The sequence below is a fragment of the Mustela lutreola genome, chromosome 4, assembly GCF_030435805.1.
Source record: "Mustela lutreola isolate mMusLut2 chromosome 4, mMusLut2.pri, whole genome shotgun sequence".
In the NCBI taxonomy this organism is placed as follows: domain Eukaryota; kingdom Metazoa; phylum Chordata; class Mammalia; order Carnivora; family Mustelidae; genus Mustela; species Mustela lutreola.
In genome coordinates, this window is record NC_081293.1 from 10,229,155 (window position 1) to 10,253,255 (window position 24,101).

Below are 24,101 nucleotides of genomic sequence, written 5' to 3' on the forward strand. Positions count from 1 at the left end.
CGCTCACGGGAGGGCACATCAAAGAGAAAAGGAACGTCAGAGGTGTGTGGAAATTTCTCCAGAGGGGAGAGAGAACAAACACATCCTGGTCAAGTTTGCCACCTGCCTGGGTCTTCCGGAATGACTCGCTTCACGCTCAAGTGTAATCCTTGAAAGGAAGAGAATTTCAGCGAACTTGAGGTAACCCATTCTCTGGGGCTTCTTTTTGAAGAACTAATCTGAACAAGCTTGGAAAGCACCCAGCGGTGGTTAAATTTCAATCTTTTTGTGCTGTTACATCTTTGTTCCCTTTACCTTCTCCTTGAAGTGGAAGTGATTGATGCTTGAGTAACTTTGGCTGTTGAGTAATGTTTATTCAGACCGCAGGGGAACAAGATAGGGTTTAAGTACGAGGTGGGCACGTTTCCTTTGAATGGCACAAGTTGAGGCTTTGAAAGTCAAGTGTATTCCCAATTGCACAGTATAATAACGAGAGAGGGGCCAGTGGGTAAAAAGTCTCCTGCAGACAATCCGTGTGCAGAACTCAAGTGCAGCTCAAACACTATCCCAAAGCCACCTGAGTCGAAGTCCCGGGTCATAAATATTGACTGGGGCCTGGAACGTTCTGAGGATATCTTAGGTCTTGCGGTGAGCACTTTTGACCTCGGAACTGGAGGGCTTTGTAAAGAAGCTTCTGAGGCTGTGAGGAAAGAGGCAAGTCCTGTTTCCATATTTCAGACCTTCTGCAGGTAGTGGTGGTCCCAGCCTCACCTGGCACCTCAGGGGTCTGCGGAGACTAGCGAGAAGAAGGAACCTCCCCTGAGACACCCGTGATGATGGTGATCGCCTCCGGAGGAGCCCCAGCACCTCCATGTGTGGGCTCCTTCCTGTCCCTTGGCTCTAGTGGGCCAGTGGTACAGCCAACAGGGCTCAGACCCGTCCAAAACACACCCAAGGATTTGGCTTGGCACGCTATTATTTGATCTCAAAATCCAAAAATATGCAAGCAAACGCAGGAAAGAGTAATTGTCCTCATTTTGCTAGGGTGGTCTAATACTTGAAATTGGTCCTCTTTGAACCTCTGGGTTGGAGATGGAGCGAGAGCCCTACATGCTCCAGGGAAGCAAAGTTAAGAGTTTTCTGAGCTCTCGGTTTGGGCTCCATTGATAAGCGTTGGTGGTGCTTGAAATGGCCCTCTCCTTCTGGGGGGCGCTGCAGCGGTGGAGGGAAGAGCTGAGGGCCTCTGCCTATTCTCCCCAAGAGCTTCCAGAAGGAATGCCCCCCGGCACCAGCTTGAGTTTAGCCTGGGATGCCTGTGTTGGGCTTCTCACCCACAGAACCGTGAGACAGGCTAGTGTTGTTTCAAGCCAGGACATTGGGACTATTTGTTACCTCACCAACAGAAAACTAATATACGGGTTAGGATCATGGGTGTACGAGTTCTTTGACAAGTGCTGTCTAGATGGAAACCGGAAGGGTCCCTGTTGCTCAGAGGCCAGGAGGGCTGGGGACATCCGCCGAGTCGACACCACATCCCCACAGATGAACGTGTCAGACTCGCCCTCCCTCTTTGTTTAGGCTCCTCTCTGCATGGAGAAAACTCGCAGAGACCTCGGTGTCCAACGTCACCCCTCCTGCACCCACTGAGGCACGTAACTTCGTCCCCAGCAGAGGGGAGGGCCTCGGGACAGCTGGGGTCCTTGGCCTTAGCCAGAGGTTCTCAACCCTGGTGTCACATTAAAAGCACCCAGACACCTTTGGAAGCCTGCCAGTGAGCGGGCCCCCACCTCGGAGACACCGATTGGCCTGGTCTGTGGGGCGGCCTGGCCCCGAGCATCTTGTAAACACTCCGGCAGCAGCGGCCAGTATGGGGAGAGCTTGCGGGGGCCTGGGGAGAGCTGGAGAGAGCTGGGGGGAGCTGGGGGGCTGGGGGGTGCTAGGGGAGTTGGGGGAGCTGGGGGGAGCTGGGGGAGGTGGGGGAGCTGGGGGGAGCTGGCCAAGAGAAGCCACCTCACTCATGGGCCATGCGGGAGATCGTCCCTCTCACTCTGGGGGACTCCGGTGTCCGATTTCTCCAGCCCCTGCAGCCTGGCTGGCGTCAGTTTGCCCGCTAAGCCAGCTCCTCCCAGACAGGCAGGCTCAACCATAAATTTTAATTCAAAACTTTTCCTTTTTATTATTTTCAAATGCTCAAGGCCCTCAATGCGATGCGAAATTTCTCCCCTGCTCTGACCTGCAGAAGAGCAGGGTTTCCCTGCCAGTTCCCCTTCCACAAGGGGTGCCCCCTGCCCCCCGCACACATACACATGAAACTGGTGATTCTTTGCATCTGTGGATACTGTTCCAGCGCGAGGCCAGTGACTTCACCCAGCTAAACTCTTCGTGTGGTGGCTCCTTCTCTGGGGCCAAATGGAAAGCAAATCTGGATAATCGTGGGTAATGTCAGTGCGCCGGCAGGGGCTCAGGACTCCGCCTGCACAGGCCGCCTCCTCAGGGAAGCCCAGGAAACTTGTCCAGGCACGAATGGCCGCTGCTCCATGGCCCATGAGCTCACCTGCATGCCTGGGCCGTTGTGTGTCTTGACTGCGCGCCTGAAGCCGCCGTGTGCCCAGCGGGGACCGAGCGCTTCCCACCTGGCCTCCCGCCTGAAGTACGGGAAAACCTCAGCGGAAGGCTTGCGTCGCACCTGGAGACAGTTCCTGGTTTGCACCCCCCAACCCATCCTCTGGGGTGCGAGCCCAAGCATGGGATGGTCCGTCCTTGAGATCACGCTGCCCCAGGGAGGGACCACTGTTGGCCCAGAAATCCTGGGGAAGTCACATTGCTCTGGTGAGCCAGAGAAATCGGATCCAGTGGGTCTAGGGCCTGAGGTTCCGTGTTCCGAACAAGCCCGTCGGGGGCTGCTGACGCTGCCTGCTCTGGGGTGAACCACACTGAGGGACAGTAGGGCCTGGGGTGGGGGGGGGGCAGGGGTCGGCTCTGACCGGCTCTAGAGCTGGGTCCCAGCCCAGCTAGAGCTTCCATGGAAACATCTCTAGTGTAGAGGCGGGAAGAGGAGCCCTAGAGTGCGTGGAGGGATGCATAGCGGCGTGACCCCGCACGCTGTGGCTCGCGGGTAGCAATGATGTTGCCAAAAAGCCATCAGCAGAGGCGGCCTCCCACCTCCCTGCCCTCCTTGCCAGACTCTACTGTGCAGCAGGGAAACCAGAGTCTGTTCCCTTGTCGGCTCGCTCTGTGGCTCCCGGAGGCTAGGCCATCCTCTCCCAGAGGCTGGAGCAACCCTCCATCAGGGGATGGACCACCTGTCCGGCCTGAGCCCCTGGCTGGCCTCCCACCCGCTCTCAGGCCCGAGCCCAGGGACACCTCGTCATCTCAGAGCCCCAGCCACAGACACTTCCTCTGTGTGGTCTCCCCAACTTCGGCTAGAACTCTTGTGCTCTCCGGGTCTCAGAATGCTTCGTACCCCTGCCCATCTCTGGAGCTTTCCTTGGGGTGCTGTCCCTGTCTCCCCTGCCAGCCTCTGGGCACCTCAAGAAGACCACCCGCCAGGCCTGTGGCCGGCATCCAGCCGATGCCTGCTCAAGACGGAAATCCTAACGAGACAGGGAAGTGCCACCCGGTTTAGCTCAAGGGGGCCCAGCGGGCAGGGTGGAGAGTTACTGCCAGGAGTGGAGGGGATGTCCAGCTCTCGCGCTCACTCTGACACTCCCCCTGCTCCTTCCTCAAGGAAGAAGCCCCATGTCTGCAGCCAGCCCCATGAGCGGGGCCAGTTGGTGGGAACCTGATGCTGAGGGTCCCTTGACGAGGATGCGTGTCCCCAACAGTGAGGCCAGACCGCTCATGTTGGAACACGTCTCTGTATGAATACTGAAGTCAAGTGAGGGTTGATTCTCAATGTGAAATGGTCTGTAGGCGTTAAATTCAGCAGGAATTCCTTGTAGTTTTTTTACTCCCTCTCTTTGAAGGAGGGGTGTGGCTTAAGACTTTCCCTAGGGTCTGGGTCCTAAGTAAGCCCAGTCCCTCTAGAGGTCCTGCAGACACCCCCAGGCTGGGGATCGGGGGCCGGGGGGCTGTGGGGGCTCAGGGGCAGGGAGGGAAGCCTTTTCTCCTCTTCCGTTGTCTTCTCAGTGGAGCAGCAATGTGCCCGTCTAGAGCAGCTAGTGGCTTCTCTTTCCTGCCTCCGAGCTGACCTCTTCCTCCAGCTCCCTCCTCTCCCAGAGGGAAGGGAGTTCCCTTCAGGGTAGCTCAAGCCAGGAGCTCAGGGACAACCACGGGGAAGTCATGACCAAGAAATCAACATACTGTTTGACAGCGGCCCTCCGGGGGCGATTATACAACTGATCCTGGGTGTTGTACAGCCCAAAGCCCCTTCCAGGGGCCTGGCTGGTGCTGGCCAGAGTGCTCATGCCGGGGGGGCTGTCCGCCCCCACCCCACCCGCAAGTGTATGAGTCCCTCTAACCCCAGGTGTCTTCAATGCCCGGCCCCTGCCCGGCGCCCCAGGAAACACACCTGCAGCCTGCAGCCTCCTGACCTGGGCTGGGCCAGGCAGGTGCGTGCTCCCGGCGCCCCGCCACTCCACATTCCACCTCGCCTCACCTCCGGGCTGGCTCAGACAAGCCGCTACCCCCATCCCCCACCAGCTCCGGATGCCCAAACAGAGGCCTCTCCCTCTCCTCAACTGGGCGTAATTGCAACCTGAATGTGTGTGTCGGGAGGGTCCAGGGAGAGCGTGTTAACAAGCCAGGAGGCTCCTGCTCTGAACGCTTTGGCAATCAGGACTCGGGCACCGTGCGTAAGGCCGAGAAGCAGAGAGAGTGTAGGGACGGAGCTAATTAAGCTGTAAACCATCCCCAGAGCCCCAGTGCATTTGTAATTACGCTCTCTGATCTCAGAAGCCCCTCGGGCACTCCGGGAGAGCTTGGGGTGGGGGGAGGAAGGGGGAGCCGATGATTGAGAAGTTCATCAGGGCTTTGAGAATGGATTTTCATGAAACTGACATTTACACCGTTCTTGGAGAATCTGCTCCCTGAAAAGAACCATAAACCATGCCTAATTCTGCCACGTGATCTGAGGAGCTCCAATCGGCCGGCCCCAGGGGGTCCTGACTTGTTTTATGTAGGTCAGGGGACCCCTGTGTGGTATGATTTTGGAAGCCCCCCCTCCCTTGCTCCTGCCCACGGAAATACCCCAGCTCAACGCACTGGTGCTGAAAATCGTATAGCTGTTTAATTCTGGTGCTTTTAACCTTGCCAAAACCCAAACATAGTGGCTTGCCTTCCCCACGCTGCACCTCAGTGGGAAGGAGAGTAACCCAGTTTTAAGGGTGGGACCACATTGCGGTAGTCCCAACCTGTCCTCTTTTTTTGAACAGTCAACAAATCAAAACACGATCTAATACTTAGGTCTGATTTTTTCCTGTGGGTAAACGGAGGACCCGAAAGAGCCGGGGACCTCGTTCGAGAGCACACAGGCAGAAAGGTGGCAGAGCGGGAACGGCAGCCAAGTCTGGCTTCAAATCTAGCAGACTCTGCAGTTTCTAAGAAGCTGAGTGAAAAAGAAGAAGCTGGAATGCTGAGGACTTGTCAAGCATCGTCCTGCAGAGGCCGGGACTGGGGAAGGCTTCGATCCACAAACGGCAGGAGCCCGAAGTCGGCTTCCATGATCACCTTTGGTCATTTTTCGATTTGTTGATTGTTAGAAAAAATCCAGGCTGGGGACGTAGCCTTGCTACAAAGGATAAATTACAAGCAGAAACTCTCACGCCGATACGCTGGCATCTGTTAAGCCCATCCTCTCGCGCAGCAACTGGCCCTGCGGACAACTGACTCGGGTCTGGGCTGAGCACAGGTTCCTCCAGAAACCCCTTTCCCCAGACAGTCCCACATAACTAAATAGCAGCAGCTCATCTGGGCTCAACCTTTGAAGAAAACCAGATAATACTGGGCTCAACCCAGTTTAGGCAGTGACTATTTCTTCTAAAAACAAAGAAGGAGACAGACAGAATTCCTGCCTGAATCCGTTCACCCTGCCCCTGCGGCCAAGCCCCGGGAATTCTGCCCTGGCGGGGAAGATTCAGACAGACCTCAGCACTTTTCTGAGAAACGGGGATTTGGGCCAGAATCTCCTCCCATGATTCTGGTTCCCAGAGCGGCCACAAGGCACGTCAGCGGGAGCCGGCCCTCCAGAGCCTTCCAAGTCCCCAGAGCAAAGCTCGGGAATCTTGAGACTTTTTTCTATTTTTACTACAAATCATAAAGGAGAAACAACTAATTTTTCATCAAGCTTTACTGTGAATTGAAGAGTTGAGGAACACAGCCCGGTCCCTGGCATCAAGTAAGCGCCCCCAAAGTTGTCATTATCAAAAGAGTACGTTTCTGGCTATCAAGGTAGCTCTCTCATTGTAAACAAACTTGTAAAACCCTGAGACGTACAAAGACGTCATTAAACTCATCTATAATCCAAACTCCCAGACACGGCACCTTGTGGATCTATCTCCTTCCAGATCTTTTTCTACCTGTAAACTCAATGTATCGATCATATAGACTTGGTACGTCGATATCACACACCGTAAGTGGAACAGATCTACTCGCAAAGATGGGATCGCGGCGTAGGTGCTGTTTGACTCCAGTTCCGCTGTGCGTCCTTCCATAAACCCCTCTTGGTGGTAACAAGCATTCTGTAATAACATAACAGCTCTCCGATGAGCATCCTTGCACAAGGACGCACATCCTTGTCCAGCCTTCAATCTCTTGCCTGATGATTTTCTCTGGATAATTCCCAGCAATTGGGCTGTCAGAGTTAAAGATTTTAGGGACGGGGTGTCCAACTGTCCTCCAGAAGGAGCACACCAGTTTCCCTCCCGACATCTTTTCGGGTGTCAACAACACCTTGACATGCATTGACCCTCACTATTCATGGGTTCTGAGTTTTTGTATTCACAAGAATTGGTCCAGAAAGTCTCTATAGAGAAGACAACCCAAACTTTTTATCTTTTCACCTGTGATCCCCCTGGTACATAGTAAACACTCAATAAATGCAGTGCATCTTGGATGAATAGGAAGAAAGTCAGAGGTGGTTATATAGTTTGGACCCCGGGTCAAGATCCTGGAGTTTTTGTTTTCTCTTTTTTTAACCGGTATCTTTCCCTGTCCTGCCTTCAGCTGGTTCTCACAGGCATCTCTCGGAGGCAGAAACACCCCTCCCAGAAAAGCAAACTCCAGATGTCACCCTTGATCTTTTACCACTCATTAAATCGTAAGGCCACCAGTGGCATTGATGTAGCATGGATAATCGTATTTTCCCAACTGAAGAGTAGGAAACAACGATGTTATCTGATTTATAAATCTATTTATGTGGAAGAAGAAAAATATTTGCAGAAGAATAATATTTTGTGACACGTGCAGATTATGCAGAGTTCAAATTTCAGTGTCCATAAAAATGGGGTTGGAATGCAGCCACGCCCATTTGTTCCCGATCGGCTATGGCTGATTCCGCTGTTTTACCACGGAGTGGAGTAGTAGCTATGGGAAAGGGACAGCCCCAAAACCTAAAACATTTACTCCCTGGTCCTTACAGGAAAGTTTGCCGGCTTCTCGCCTAGAGGTAGGCTACTTGGTGACAGCATACTTTAATTGTATGTGTGTGCACACAGAGACACGAGTAGTGCAAAAACGCTTTTGTTGAGAAAAGCGGTCCTCCAACTACTTGGCCTCAGAATCCTTTTCCATCTTGAAAAACACTGCAGACCTAAGAGAGCTTTTGCTAAATGTGGGTTGTATCTATTGATATCTGCCGTATTTGAAATTAAATCTATGAAGCACTTAAAAATTGATTAATTCACTGAAAATAACACAATAATCCCACATCATATTAATATATGTACCACATTTTTAATGAAAACAAAAAAACCCCCTATATTTTCCAGAGCAAAAATGTCAGTGGAGAGGAGTGGCATAATTTTAAGTATTTGCAAATCTCTTTGAAATCTGGGTAAATAGAAGACAGTGAGATTCTCATCACTCCTTCTGGGGTCACTCCATTGAAACCTAACATGTGACACAGCCTGTGGAAAACTCTACCATGAGGGCAAAAAAAAGAAAAATAACATCTTAGTAGTACTATAAAAAATAGTTTTGGGGCACCTGGGTGACTGAGTGGGTTAAGCCTCCGCCTCGGGACATGGCTCGGGACATGGTCCCAGGGTCCTGGGATCGGGCCCCGCATCGAGCTCTCTGCTCAGCAGGGAGCCTGCTTCCTCCTCTCTCTCTGCCTGCCTCTCTGCCTACTTGTGATCTGTCTGTCAAATAAATAAATAAAATCTTAAAAAAAAAAAAAGTTTTGACATAGTGGATCCTCTGAAAGTTTCTTGGTGAACCCCAGGGGGCGCCTGGGCCACACTTTGAGAACTACTGCTTTAGAAACAGTGTTCGCAGGGTGAAGTCTCTGTAAGAGGGCTGACTGAGCTGGAGCCAAGAGCACACCTTTGTCCCTGCTCCCAACAAGGTAAGCAGAGTCTCGGAGATGGAAAAGGTTAGGACAACCCGGGCTATCCCCTCACACCTGGGCTGGGGACAGCTGCTCACTTGCAGCCCCAGCAGCCAAAGTCGTGAGAGAAGCAGGCAGGGCTACAGAGGTGACCACTCCTCCTCCCCCGGTCCCAGCCTTTCCACAGGCTTCCTCCTTCTTCCTCCTGATTTCTCCTCCTCTCTACCCTCTCCATGAGCTGGGGGAGAGAAGCCAGGTGACACGCCACCCTTTGTGTCATTGGGGAGGACCAGGTCAGTTTGCATTTCACACGGATCCTTCCTTCAGCGGGGGAGCCCTTCCCCAGAGCCTGCACGCCAGTCCCTTCCTGGGGCTCCCCAGGCGCCAGCTGCACCAGCATCTTCACGATCCCAACTTCTCTCACATGGTACGTGAGAGTCAGTCAATTTCCCAGCTTGCTTTTTGCTCTTTTTTCATTTTTAAATTGTTGTTACTATTGTGCAAAGACAGCACAGTCTGTCTACAGACCCTGAGCACAGAAGTAAAGTGTCCTGAGCATGAAGGGGAGGTCTAAGACGGGCTAGAAGCAGATTGCTGCTTCCAGCTTGGCGGGATTCTGATGAGAGCATGAGTCTGCCTGTACCGTCCACTCACTAAGTACCAAGTACAATGTCAAACCCTGAGACCGCAGATTGCACACCCCGCCATCTGCTTTTCCCCTTTCCTTTCCTTCTAGAAGCCACAGTTGTCAGTGAGGCACGTGGCTTGCCAGTATAGAGACAACATCTACGTGCCTCCCTTGTATCCAGGTGTGGCCTCAGGACTAATGTTGGGTCAGTGAGAGGTACAGATGAGCCCTGTGCCTCTGTTTCTCTCTCCCGTTCCTTCCTGCTAGTCGCAGTGAGGTTCTGATGACTCCGGGCTTGGTGACCATAGGGGGCCGAGCGGTGGAAGCAACTTGTCGAAGGAGTTGGAGCGACAGGTGAGAAGGAGCCTGACAGTGGGAATACACCAGCCTGGATGGCCTGGCCGTCGTCTTTTGAAGGAAATAACTATCTTTCTTTTGTTTTAAACCACTGTCTTCTGTTATGGTTGAATAGATTCACAATGAAGATCTTTAAGAGTCATTTCTTTTGAACCTAGTAACAACAGTGTGACATCAACACTTTCCAGGCGAGGCCGATAGAGATCATGTAACAAACCCAAGGCCGTGTAGCCAAGGAGGGCTGAAACAAAGACTGTAGCCTGGGCACTCAGCATTCCAATCCTGTGCTTTTAATAATATACTTTTCTCCCCACTATTTCAATAAATGACTGGCCTTCTTCCTTTTGAAGTTGGTTTTTCTGACTTCCTTCATTTCCTGTTTATAAAAATCCACTGCTTGATACTAGCTTCTAGAGTAGGGCCACTGGGTTGCCAACTACAAATGGGGCAATAATACCCTTATTTATTATAAGGGAACTTACACACACACACACACACACACACGCAAATGCTAATGGTACGTATCAATCTCAAATGAAATGCTGGGGGTCTTCCTCGCTGCTCAGACATTGGCTTTTAGACTCTCTACACACTGATCATGATCCTAAACCCACAAACCAATCCTATAATTTGGGATCATACTCTCTGGAACGTCGAACCTCCTTGATACCATGGAAAGGGAAGAGAACCCTTGGATATCCCACCCTGTTCTGTTTTGTGCTTCAACCCAGAAGGAACAGGTCACTTCCGCTCACAACCCATTGGGCAGAACTGGTCACATGACCCCAACGATCTTCCAGGGGGCTGGACATGGACTCTTGATAGGTGTACGGTAAGCTGGAGGTCTTTGCCATCTCGTGCAAGCATCAACATGTCTACAGTCATGAGTCCTCCTAAAAAATATTCTGAGTTCTTTCCTTAATCTCTGGTGGATGCTGGTGGACATTTCTAAGCTCCAGTTAATGGGAAAGCACAGACGCAGAAGGACTTCCATGGGCATTTCTGGCCAAGTGACAGAATGGGTTAGGATTTTAATATTTGATGGTTAGGAGCAGTTAGGCAAGTGGTGCCTGAGAATTAAAAGAGGATACGTAGGGGCACCTGTGTGGCTCAGTGGGTTAAAGCTTCTGCCTTCAGCTCAGGTCATGATCCCAGGGTCCTGGGATTGAGTCCTGCGTCGGGCTCTCTGCTCAGCAGGGAGCCTGCTCCCCCCGCCAACTGCCTGTCTCTCTGCCTATTTGTGATCTCTGTCTGTCAAATAAATAAATTTTAAAAAAAGAAAGAAGAAAAAAAATAAAAAAGATAGTGGCCCAAGAAGAAATAAGGCTATTGATCCATCCGGTTCTGACTTCCAGCCACCGGGAAACCTTGGGCAGCTCCTGTGGCCCCTGCCCACTCTTCTACCCACTCCAGTCCTCCCATAAGGTTGAGAGCAAATGCACACACAGATTTGGAATTTGGACTTTGGAAAGAGATGGACTCAAGAATACGAATGAAGAGAAATGTAGATCATTATTTATATCCTGAGTCCTCCAGTCTAAACACATTAGATTTTATCTAGAAGTTAGACTAGCGGAATGGTCAGCTTCTCTCTTTTATAGTTGGCCAATTCCAATTAGTACCAAGGATCTAGTTGAACCAGGGGCTGGCCTGTTTTTGCTCTGGATAGCAAATCAGTCTCTCAGATATTTACGTTGTCCCTAGCATGTGCATGGTACAACGCTAATGAATAATGAATACTTGCATGTTTGTGAAGGAACAGTGCAATGCACTCAAGGCAACAAGACAAGTTTTATAGTCAAACATGCCACTTGGGTAATATTTACAAATAGCCCAGAAAACCTCACTCTTCAAAGTCTTTTTAGAAGTTTACACGCTTCTTTCTTTCTTTCTTTCTTTCTTTCTTTCTTTCTTTCTTTCTTTCTTTTTTAAAGATTTTATTTATTTATTTTAGAGCGTGGAGAAGGGAGTGATGTGGGGAGGGGTGGGGACAGGCAGAGGGAGATGGAGAGAGAGGGAATTTTAACCGGTGTGGAGCCTGATGTGGGGCTCGATCTCATGACCCTGAGATCATGACCTGAGTGAAATCAAGAGTCAGATGCACGACCGACTGAGTCACCCAGCGCCCCGTGTGCTTATTTCTGAGATGTTGTCTTGACATCCTCTTTTGGAAATATCTTTAGGCCCTGGGTAAGGATAGTATCTGAAAGTTGACCCCACGACCGCTCTAATGTCTTTTCTGGTACTGTTGTTATCCATTAGTTCACTAGCATTGGCTTTCAATACATTTTGTGTGTTCTCAGAAATCAGATACATGCTCAGCAGAGAGAGAAAGAGTAACCATGCCTATGGAATATCTAGAAAAAATGTGCCATAGCCTCTAAAGGCAAATCCTTAATTACACTTCAAAACTCTACGACAAATTATATTTTCCAAAAGCTGTGCTTCTCCTCCTATTTCTTATCCCATTACTTTCCAAGAAACTTGACACTCTCCCACTGATATGTGGAGTCTAATCCCCTTCCCTTGCAAGTAGGTGAGTTTCTGACTCGTCATCAGCAGAAGGCAGGGAAGCGATGCTGTCGGACTTCAGTGTGGGGTCATAAAAGGGAATTTGGTTCTGCCATGTGAGTCAAACACCCTCACCGGAGCCCCCAGATCACCATGTAAGGACCTTGACCACTTCTGGGGTATAAATACCCCTACACCCGTCAGTGTGGTGAACATAGAATTGGAAAGAGACGCACACAAGGGTTATACTGTCCCCAGTATAACCCCCTAGCCAGAGCTGTGGCAGAGCCTGGAGGAGGTCAGCTCTGTGGGGCCAACAGGTGCTCCTTGGTGTGTTTCAAAGTTCCTTCCTGTTTATGGGATGGCAGCCCAGAGCCAGGTAGCACTGAAATCTGTGGGGTTTATCTGTGCTTGCCTCTGGCCAAGGTAGAGAACGAGACACTTCTGGCTTCACAGTGGACAAACAGAACTGAACCCCTAAGCCATCCAAAAGGACCCCCAATTGGGCACTCTCTTCCCATGATACAGAAGAGTGTTGTGGACAGTGGCCGGCCTCCTGAGGGGTGACACGCAGACAGCCGTGGGCAGCTTGGGGCCTCAGCTCTCTGGGGTTCTGAAGGCCCTGCCTCCCTAATGGGGCTAAGAAAACCTGTCCTGAGGTATTTGGCTAGCATGGAACACATTTGGTGGGCAAGGAGCCATAGGAGGACTGCGCCCACTTTGTGACAGCGTCGCCCAGTTTCTACTGAGACCACGTGCCCGCACCCACTGCCTGGGACAATACCCACCCCCTCCCACCGACACCCGAGTCTGCATGAGGGGGTCAGACAGAGAAGGCCGTGCTCTTTGCAATGACATGGTTTCTATCTTAAATTAATACACTGCATTTGGGGGGGGGGCGGAACTCATAAAAGAAGAAAATTAAAATTGTACCCAATCCCTCGCGCTGCCCATTAAAAATTCTGGCTTTGTTTATAGTCTTTTAGAATATGCAGTCTGTACAGGTTGTATACTCAAAAGTCTTTCCTGTAGCATTGATCACACCATGGTCATCTCCCCATGCCCTTAAATCTTAAAAAATAACGTCGGGGGCTGTGCCAGGGTGGCTCTGTCACCTGAGTATCTGACTCTTGGTTTTGGCTCAGGTCATGATCTCGGGGCCATGGATCGAGCCCCGTGTTGGGCTCCACGTTCAGTGCGGGGTCTGCTTGTCCCTCTCTCTCTGTTCGTGCCCCCCCCAAAATAAACAAAAAATTTAAAAATAATAAGGGTGCATAATATTCCATCATTTGGAAGAAAACAACTTTTATTTCCAGCTGTAGAGGCTAACTCTGTTTTTCCATGATGGAAAACCTCATACGTCCGTCTCGTGCTCTTAGCAGACTGTGGCGCACTTGGAGCAACAGGAGAACATGGTGGAATGACAGCGTCATTGTTAAGGCTCTTGAGAAACATCACTGTTTTGCAGAAGGCTGCTCTCCAGTGTGAGCTCCCACCCGGGAGGCGGACCGGCGCAGGTCCAACAACAGTGAAAGGGGCAACGTGAATTTGCATGATTGGCTTGGGATCTCCACTTTTGATGAATACAGAAGCATTGTACATGTCTGCTGACCATGTGTGTTTCTGCCATTGACTCACATTCTCTGTCCCTTTCCTTACAGATATCTCAGCCCTTTTACGAGTTTTTGCAATAGCGTTCCACATCAAAATACAATTCTTTGTGATATTTAGCATATCTTCCCAGTGTTACGGACAGCTACACTGAGTTCCAGTTTCTGTGGTCCGTCGCAATCATCTCTTACTTTTTAACTCACATCTAAACCTTTATTCCTACGTGGTCCTTCCCTCTCAAGATCTGAAGTTTATGTACATCTTCGATTGTATGTTAAAAATGCCTATAGACTTAATTTTGATATATGGGGAGAACTAGGAATTATCTTTAATCTTTTCCACATGGTTGTTCCTAACATCATTTGTGGACTGACCTCCCTTTCCTCACGGATCTTAACCATGTACTAATTTTTTATCTATAGTATTTCTATTAGGGTTTGTGTTTGAGACTCTGTTACCCCCTCCATCTGCTGATTGGGCTGTTGAAATTTTTATAATATCTTTGTTTTTCTTCTTTCCCCTCAACAATATAATACGTTTACTATGGTTCCTTCTCAAAATATTCTCGATCAAGCTACAAAAACTTCCTGCTTCAGGCCTCCTCCCATTAAATTCTTGTTGATCAGAGCAAGTGACAACTTTTCCCTGAGAAACCACTCTTTTAATTTTTCCCTGCTCATCCTGGTCTTGGGCTTTGGGATGGAGAAGCAAACAAGAGTGAGTAAAGAGAGAGCTTGGGCCTCATGAAGTCACCTTGACAGGAAATTCATTTGAGTTGTCACCTTCTTCTTATTAAGGGTCATGTGCCTGTTGTTGCTAAAATGCAACAACTTGCATTTAGCTTTGTCTCTGCCGTCTCCCAGCAGCGAGACACCCAAAATTGAGAATAGTAGCTGCTCATTCAAGAACAGTCAGCAAAGGGACTAGGCTTTACTTGCAACTTTATCATGAAATTATCTCGGACACACTGCTGTCGTACTCTGGAATTGTGCCACACCATCTGTAAAATGAGGCTTCCAGACCGGACTGCCTTCCTGCTGTAATGCTGTGCAACTGGTCATAGGCGGCCCCATCTAAATCCTGCCTTTGTTTCCCTGAAGCCAGCATCTGTCAGAACTGTTCAATGGTTCTGAGTTCAGACATCTTCACATTTTCCAGAGCCTTCTTGCTTGGTGAACAGTCCTTTCAAGATCCAAGGAAGAAAAGCACCCCCAAACGTGAAGCAGATAAAAAGGAATAGCTATCCAAAAGAAGAAGAAATTTGTGTGTATGTTTCTCTCTCTCACTCATTAGTATGACTTCTAACTGATTCAAACATTTGTTACACTTTTCCTGGAAACTTAGAAGTTTAATTTGGAATACAGTCATGGAGAGAAAATTCTGCTGAGTATATAATGCAAAAATATGGTTGCTAATGAGTGCCATTGATTTAACAGGAAATAAGGAGAAAAATACAAATTTTGGAAGAAAATAAGCAATTTCAAAACGTTTCAATTTGCTCCAAATCCAACTTCATTGCTTCAAGGGGTAGCTTGGAAATTCTTCTCATGAAAACGCAGTAAATATTACTGTAGACTGTTTTCTGGCCTGGAAGACGTGGGTAGAAATGACAGATTTCCTAGAACAACTTTTGGGAAATTTGTGTTGATGGTACCTCTGATTTTAAGTTCTTCATTCTTTCTTCCAGCAAAAACACACCAAGTCATTGCAACAACACAGAACAGAGTTGCAAATTCCTGCTTCTATAATTAAAAAAAAAAAAAAAATCTTTTTGGTCTTTGTGTTCAGATCGTGTGTGTGTATGTGTGTTACACATGTTTTGAGATAGTTTGGGGACACACGACAAAAGAATCTCCTTCTTCCCTACTAGGAATTCTTGATTTTACACCATTAATGGGCATTTTCAAAACATTAAGCACCAGGTTTGAAGTCTACAAATAAAATGCAAGTGCAGATGCCGTGTTTACGCTCGCATTAACACTTCATAAGCAGTTCATTAAACTGATAACACTTTAAACAGTAACACTGGCTCTTTCAGACTCTCTCAGCCTGTAATTGTCCCGAGGCACCAAATGAACCCTTTCTAGGCTGGGAACCACAGGAATTTACATTCTTGACGTGTGTCTCTTAATTATGGACACCCTGGGCCCTGGCCGATTCAGAGAGGGCCTGGCTCAGGCCAGCACGGCCCACTGACTGCAGGCACAGGCACAGGTCAGGGGCTGTCTGCTGGGAGACAGCCACCACGCAAGGAAACGGGCCTCGGGACAGGGCCGGGGCAGTAGCCGGAACAAGGTCACCCCACGACTTTCCTGAAACACTTCAGCTGGGTTTGTGCTGACCCTCTCTGACCAGAAACCAGTTTCCAAAGGACCCATCTCCCTGTTCATTTCTAGTGAGTTTCCTTTCTAGAAGCAGCAATCCCCACAGCCCCAGTCCTCTCTAGAAACGGGAGAGCCTGTGCAGGCCTTCTCCCTGGCATGAACTAGGGCCCGAGGGGCTGTGTTATCAGAGTGGACGTGGACCGGCGGGCACTTCAGTCCTCTTTCAGGAACGACATCAGGATGACCTGTCCCATCGCCATTGGAGCTCTGCATGCCCCTCACTGAATTCCACAACCAGGAGGTTCTTCCTGTTTGGGAAGACGACACAGAAGCCTGCCTGGCCACAAAGGGATGATGATTTCAGATCCCCCGGGGCTTGAGCCCAGGGCGTCCGCCCCAGTAAGACTTTTCTAGCATCATCTCCCTCATCCTGCCAACTGGTCGGGACTCGTATCCTCACTTTGCAAAAGGGGAAAGGGAAGCAAAGGCGGAGACGGAATTGGAACTCTAGTCCACCCCCGCTCCCACGACAGGGCTGTGGCCTCTACGCCATGGCCCCCTCTGAGGGCACGGGGTGTGCTGGGCAGTGAGTTAGAGGTTCTCAAAGCCCGGCTCCTGGAGTTTCAGCCCGAGGGCAGTGAGAACCCAGCTCCTCTCGCACCTTCTGCCAGGCCAGGGCCGCTGCCCCGAGTTCCCAGGCCTCCAGCCCTGGGGCTGATCTCCAGCTCCGCGGAACTGATGGTAACTGATCCGTGACAGGTGAGTTGCTGATGGGTAACTGACCTGCTGCTGGTTAACCTCAGCGAGGTTTCGGCGAGCATTCCTCCCAGAGCTGGGCCGGGGCGGGGGGAGGTGTCCCACGGCCCTTTGGAGGCGGGAACCGAACCGGGAATCCTGGGCGTGGAGTCGGGCCCGGGAGTCCGCAGCTAGGGCGCTGCAGGCCAGGACACGCGGAGCCCGCGGCCGGGCGCACAGCGCCATCGCGTGGCTGGAATGGGAAGCGCAGCTGAGACCGCGCTCTCAAACCCTCTCAGGGACCAGTGAGTTAGTTGGGTGATGCCTGGTTGGGGAAGGACCAAACCGTCCTTTTGGGAACATCCCTTGATCTCCAGCTCTAGGCTCAGGCGGTCCGTGTGGCTGTAACAGCAGGAGGAACTGCGCGGTGGGGTGCTGCTCAGAGGGGACACTTTGGTCAGTCCTGCAGTCTTCCGTGGAAGAAGCAAGCCCCCCACCCCCGCCCCCACGTGGGGCAATGGATTTATTTCTCCTGAAGAAAGGAGCAAAGGGGGCAAAGGATCCCGAGAACCCTTTAGCGGTCGGGGAAGCCCCTGGGCTCCTTCTCAAAACATCGGCAAACACATAAAATAAGGTACACAGAACTACGAAGCCACCAATTATACGAAAACACAGTCCCCCAAATATCTTCTTAAATTGTGACATAGTCGTGTTCTCTGTTAATACACCATGTAGCAAGATCTACAGACCAGAATGCTAACTATTGCTATTCCGTATGGTGATGCGCACGTGGTATTTCGAGACAAGTGCACCAACAGGGATGTGATGTGCAAATAGCCATGATTTCTGCCAGTGACAAAGTCACAGGCTTTGCGGATAGGCTGTGACGAATTGCCTGTGTTCATAATTGAAGAAAATGTTAAGTTTCTATGAGAGGTTAGGGAAAGGAATCACAGAGTCCCTGGGATTTCATCCAGGGAGGACTTGGTGAAGAAGCTGGTGGGTGAGCAGCTTGATTAACAAGTAAACAAACAGGTGAGTGTAGACGGTGCTGGACGCTTTGCGGGAAATCAGCAGGGGGATCCAGACCGTGACAGCAGGGGGCGGTGGTCCCGGGAGGGCCCGCAGGAGAATTCATAAGAGACTCTTGCAGTGGCGGGCAGTGGCCACCAGGGGGAGCAGGTAAACCCACAAACCACACAGTCTGCACCATGGACTCCCGCCGGCAGGACTGGTCTCCACCCTTTGACCGCAGTGCCCCGAATTCCTAAAGCCTGGGTTCAGTTCCATAGGGCGGTTAGCAGAGGTCCCGAACGTAATCTGAAACCCAGGATCTCTGACTTTCTTTGGGAATCAGGCTCCTTAAGGTTTGCAGAACCCCCTGAGCCTTCCAGGTTTGTGATTCCTTGGGGACCCCCTACATTGGCGGGTGCGAGACCTCTGCTCTCCTCCTCAGGTCCAGTCCAGGGGGCATTTGTATGGGGGCTGGTGAGCTTAGGGCCGGGTCAGAGACGGCCTTTGTAGTTGGGTATGAACCAGTGTGGCAAGCTTGCAGGGTGATGTCAGGGGCTGGCACTGGCAGCGAACAACTTTGTTGACAAGAAGATTAATTAGACCAATGTAGCGCCCATCAGTAACGGCCTCCGCCTCCTCCGGGGTCAGCTCCAGTCAAGCCCTCGCTCGAGGTTCTTTCTTCTTCTTCTTCATCTTTTAAAAAGAAAGCTTCATCTGTTAACAAGGCAGCCAAAAAACAAGGCGTGCCAGCGAGCAAGTACGTACAAGCAGGTTCTGCAGCGAAGTCTCTTGCCAGGCCTTGGGCTGGCCCAGCCTGGGAGCCAGCTGGGGCCTCTTCCTTCTACCTGTACAGACCCGACCCCAGGAAGCGTGTTGAGCCCTGAATCCTTCCTCGCGAGGGGGGACGCCCTGTCTGGGAGCCTCTCGGTCTCTCTTCCTCTCTGCCTTTCATGAGCGCATGGCCCAGAGAGGGGCTGGCCGCCCACCATGCCCGGGCTTCAAGACCTGAGGCTTCCGCCACCTACACCTGGCCTTTCAAACACCCTCTTTGTCCAGCAGGCGCCCGTGTCCCGTTGTCTCAGTCTGGGAAGTGACAGGCATCCGCTGAGTCGTGGTGGCCCCATTCGTCATCCAGCAGATACTCACCGAGCCCATTAAATGCCAGCAACACTGGCGAGGGAGGAGTGGTCTTGACACATCAGGCCCTTGCCTGGGGGCCGTGGAGGGGGGCTTACATTCCAGAGGGAGGCAGAGCCGTGAGTAAAATAAATACAAGAATGAGCTAGCTGGTGCCTGTGTTAAAGGCCAAGAAGGTAGAGGAGGGGATGCGGTGGAGAGGGCCTGGAGGTGGCAGCCATTTTGGAAGGGGCGTCCCTGAAATTGCAGTTGGGACCCAGGGAGAGAGGGGATCTGCGTGGGGAGAGCTGGGGAGAGCTGGCCGTTCCTCAGCCCTGGGAGACAGGAGTCTGGTGGTGTCTGGGGCAGGAACGCTTGGTGAAGACCAGTTGACTGGATGAATAGAAAACGATTTCCAAACTGTGCCTCTCACCCTTTAGTGCACATCTGAATCTTCTCAGGCACTTGTTAAAATACTCACCAGGCTGCCAGAGACTCGAGAAAGCCCTTGCATGGCTGGGGGTGCCCAAAGCCAGTGCCGCCTTCAGCAGGCTGCGCTGGGAGCTTTTCATAACCCGGGCCTTCACCTCCCACCCTGCCGACAGCACCCAGGCCCGGTCTGGGACCGGCGGGGGCACATCCCAGCCTCAGCGTGGCCAAGACACGAGCCCACCCAAGGTCTGTAGCCCCAGCTGCCTTGGAAATGACAAATGCATCTGGCCTTCTCCTAAAGGGGCCGGGGAGGGGTCTCTGGAAGCCTCCTAGGGCTGGGGGCAGAGCTGGAGGGCCACTGAATGGTCCTGCCAACCACCACCCCTCCCAGAGACTTCCTAAAGCCTCATGGGGCCCTCTGAGCCCTGGGGCTCTGACCTCACATCCTTTTCCTCTCAGAAAGAACTGAGAAGCGCACCTTGGAATCAGGGCAGCAGCTGGGAGCCCGGGGGCTGAGGAGGACATGCCCACACGCAGGGACCCCAAGGCGTGCAGGGGAGAGGCTGGGCCTTCGAGGAGTGCAGTGTGCTGATGGGCACCTTCAAGGGAGGAGCAGGCAGCGTGGGCCCCCCTGAGGTGGGCTTGGCTGGAGACCCCGGCCGGAGGGGGAGGATGTGCCTGCTTCCAGGGTAAGGCCTCCCAGGACAGGGACGCGCCTCCCGGGCCCTTCATCCTGACCTCCCAGAGTTTGTCTTGGGTATCTGGAGCCTTGACCCGACCCCAGGCCTGTGTGGCCTTCTCTCCTGTGCGTGGCAGCACAGCCGGCTGTGTGAGTGGTGGGGATGGGCAGGACTTGGATGTGTGGGGCTGCGGGTACACACGCGTGAGCAGTCACACGCGTTCACGTGGCCCCTGGTGGCCCAGCAGAGCGCTGGGGGTGAACCTCAAACGGGGCGGGTCAAAGTCCAGCTCTCTGCACTGCTTGTTTTGAGAGGCAACTCGTAAGATTTCTAAATTTAAAACTGGCCTTCCAGATGATGAGGAAGACGTAATTGTCAAGGTAGAAAAATAACTTATGTCTCATCTACCAGCTTGTTATCTCTATTAATGCCTTTTTAGTAACAGGCACACATGTTTTGCTCTTGGGCCTCCCAAACATCAGGACAGTCAGAGACAGTTGGAGGAAGTTACCAGAAACAAGGAAGGCTCCTTCCAGAGGGTGAGTGATTCTGAGGACAGAGACAGGAGATTTCCAGTCTTGGCCTGGGCTCTGGTCTTCTCTGCACCCAGGTTTAACCTCGATGCACTGCTCCTCCAGATGTGGCTGGGGAAGACTGGCCTGAGTCTCATGGGAGCCTAACGCACACATCCCAGGGCCACCACCAGACCTGATGAGTGGGGTCAGGGGACTCAGAGTGCCTGGGGAGTGGGCCCACACCAGCAGATCCACACTTGGGAAGTGAGCACGGGGCGCTCTGTTTGAAGACCTGCTGTACGGGAGCCAGACCAGAATCCTGAGCAGTCTCTGACTAGATGTTTGGGGACCCCGGGGCAAATACTTGTAGGGACCTCTTTTCCAACTGCACATGGAGGGGGTTTAAACTCATGGGGCCCAACTCAAACCACTCACATCCTTTCCACACCCAGGCCTCTTCTGGAGCCCCCGCACCCCGCCCCCGAGACCCATGGCAGAAAACTCAGAAAACTAGCCTTTAAGGCCACCTGGCTGGGTTCTAAGAGCAAATGCAAAACTCACAATGGGACAGAGTGATCGGCTTGGGCCTTATCCTGAGCCCGTGGCAGTGTGCGGCCAGGGGCCCTTTCTCCTTCTCCGCGCCTCATTCTTCCCGGTGTGCAGGACTGTAAAGGTGGTTTATGATCACCTGACTACTACATAGGTTTCCATGTGAAGCATCAATTTACCGCTCCGAGTCAAAAGAAAGCGCAAATGGATTAGGACTTTTTTTTTTTTTTTCTTTGGTCCTTTGGTTAATGTCTTTCGGAGTGCTGAGCTGCCAGATGGGAGACCCAACAGAAGACACTCCAGTGGCCTACAGAGTTCAGTGGAGGGGTTGAGCCGCCCAAGGAACTCCATTTCCCAATCTCTGCTGCCCTCTGCTGTCCAGTGCTGGCTAGGACATGCTGACAGGGCCGCCCCGGCCACCTTCCCAGGCAGTTCTTTTTTTTTTTTTTTTTTTTTTTTTTAATTTATTTATTTGACAGATAGAGATCACAAGTAGACGGAGAGGCAGGCAAAGAGAGAGAGGAGGAAGCAGGCTCCCTGTTGAGCAGAGAGGCCGATGGGGGGCTCGATCCCAGGAACCTGGGAACATGACCTGAGCTGAAGGCAGAGGCTTTAACCCACTGAGCTACCCAGGTGCCCCCCTTCCCAGGCAGTTCTTAAAAGGGGCCCGGGATTTCCTCCAGGGCTGCTGCTCCCCTCCCCCAATCGGCGGGGCAGAGTGGATGGCTCCACGATCCTTCACAGGGGATGCCAGGACCAGCAGCGTCAGCGGCCCCAGGGAACGGACTAGGAAGGCGGCGGGCTCAGCCTCCTGCTGACATCTTCTCAGTTAGAAACTGTGGATAGGGCTCGGGGCTCAGCATTTTAGTAAGCCCTCCTGGTGATGCTGACGCACAGGCTAGAGAAGAACTTTTGCTCTCTCTTTGGAAACCAAAGTCCGGAGGGGAAATAGTATATATGTATTTTAACTGAATGGTGCACCTTCAAAATTAAAATAAGACATGAAAAAATGTAGGAGCTTATTTTCATATTTGGGAAGACCAGTGCTCTGAGAACATCAGGGTCCCCACATCACACAGGTGGGCTCGGTTGGAGCTTTTGCAGAGAGCAAGACTCCTCGGGGACAAACGTGTAAGAAGTTCTTCTCTGATCTAGATGATGGGTGTGCTGCTCCAGCCGGTGAGAAAGAGCCTCCGCGGTCTGGCAGGGTTTCTGCATTTCAACGGGCTGCATCTGATGGCCAACGACATCAGGGACAGGGATTTGGACTTTCAGACAGTCCTGATTCGAGTGCATTCACCTGCGCACTTAGTGACTTTACTCAGCACTCACCATGTGTTCTCAAGACAGAGCTAACCCTGGGGCACTGGATTCCTACCCTTGTGGAGGCAGCGCAGTGGGGAAGACAGACGGTAGACCAGAAACTGCACCTGAGAAAGTGGACACGAACGGGTCCCTGCTGTAATCGGCACTGTGACGAGGATGTTCTGCAGGTGCTGGTAGGCAGGAGGGCACCGCCGAGCGGGAGGGAGGCTTGTAAAGCCCTGTGATGGATGGCACAGCCTCTCAGGGAGGTGGTCCTGGGGCTGTGGGGAGCGTGGGACACGGGAGACTTCACCTTCCCCCTCCCCCACCCCGTGGCCTGCACAGGTTGGGGATTGGTGGGCTGGATCTTTTTGTCATCAGAATTAAACAATACAGTGTTACTAATTATGAGAAAATTTTTATTGTTAAAAAATCCAGAAAATATAGATAATACTGATAAGGTGAACATTTTAAACCACCCAGAATCCCACCATGTAGACATAACTGCCAACAAGAATTTGTTGTAGAGGTTTGATTTTTTTTTTGATGTCGTTATATGTGATACTACATTACATTGGATTAATTACATAAGTGGGGGGAGGGGTAGAGGCAGAGAGACTCTTTTTTTTTTCCTGAAGATTTTATTTATTTGACAGAGAGAGAGATCACAAGTAGGCAGAGAGGCAGGCAGAGAGAGAGGAGGAAGCAGGCTCCCCGCTGAGCAGAGAGCCAGATGTTGGGCTCGATCCCAGGACCCTGGGACCATGACTGAGCCGAAGGCAGAGGCTTTAGCCCACTGAGCCACCCAGGCGCCCCGAGGCAGAGAGACTCGTAAGCAGGCTCCACACTCCGCATGGAGCCCAACACGGGGCTTGACCTCATCACCCCAATATCACGACCTGAGCCAATAATCAAGAATCCAACACTTAATCGACTGAGCCACCCAGGCACCACAGTAATTCACATTTAAATTTTTTTAAAATTTTAATTCAACTAATTAATATGCGATATATTGTTGGTTTCAGAGGTACAGACCTGGGATCCATGTCTTCAAGGACACCTGGTGCTCATTAACCGCGCGGCCTCCTTCACGCCCGACACCCGCCTAGTCGTTCGCTTTGTAAGTGAAGAGCATGAAGACTTCCTTCCGCCCGCTGTTCCCCTGCGGACACCAGTCTGTGGCACCGGCCATGCAGGTGCCTCCAGTGTCATTCCCTTCTGATACCTGCCAGGTTGTCCTCCCACAGCTCCCGAGCATAGTCTGGACTGGAGGGATTTTCCTTATTGAAAGTAGGGTCCCTTTGGGGCGCCTGGGTGATTCAGTCACGGTAAAGCGGCTGCTTTCAGCTCAGGTCATGATCCCAGGGTCGCGGGATCAAGTCCCTCGTTGGGCTCCCTGCTCAGCGGGGAGCATGCTTCTCCCTCTGTCCCTACTTCTGCTTGTGCTCTCTCTCTCACTCTCTCAAATAAACAAATAAAATCTCTTTTTAAAAAAGAAGACTCGAGGAGCCTGGGTGGCTCAGTGGGTTAAGCCTCTGCCTTCGGCTCAGGTCATGATCTCAGGGTCCTGGGATCGAGCCCCGCATTGGGCTCTCTGCTCAGTTGGGGAGCCTGCTTCCCTCCTCTCTCTCTGCCTACTTGTGATCTCTGTCAAATAAATAAATAAAATCTTAAAAAAAAAATAAAATAAAAAGAAGACCGTATAGTCACTCTAAGAAGACAGTGGCAGTGCCCTGGGGGTTTTGAAGTGAAAATGATCCTATGCTCAGAGAGAACAATGCCCCGAGGGCCAGGAGAGCAGAGAGTTTGGATCTCTGAGGTCCAGGGCAAGGGCAGCGACTGGGAGGGGAGGGTGGGGAG

General features: G+C 51.6%; 2 long non-coding RNA genes across 4 annotated transcripts in view; both read left to right on the forward strand.

The window, feature by feature from the left end:
• LOC131830612 (uncharacterized) overlaps nt 1–1,886 on the forward strand; it is a 79,433-nt gene extending 77,547 nt beyond the window's left edge. The window contains exon 3 of the long non-coding RNA XR_009353245.1: nt 63–1,886. This is a non-coding gene — a long non-coding RNA (uncharacterized LOC131830612). The remainder of the gene's footprint in view (nt 1–62) is intronic.
• Nucleotides 1,887–1,959: 73 nt separating this feature from the next.
• LOC131830611 (uncharacterized) lies at nt 1,960–24,071 on the forward strand. 3 transcript variants are annotated; one of them, XR_009353244.1, is made up of 4 exons: nt 1,960–8,482; nt 9,360–16,654; nt 22,092–22,435; nt 23,267–24,071. It is a non-coding gene; the product is annotated as an uncharacterized LOC131830611 (long non-coding RNA). The 3 variants fall into 3 exon arrangements; XR_009353242.1 differs by having other exon boundaries at nt 1,960–16,654; XR_009353243.1 differs by having other exon boundaries at nt 1,960–16,654; nt 22,283–22,435.
• The last annotated feature ends 30 nt before the right edge of the window (nt 24,072–24,101 follow it).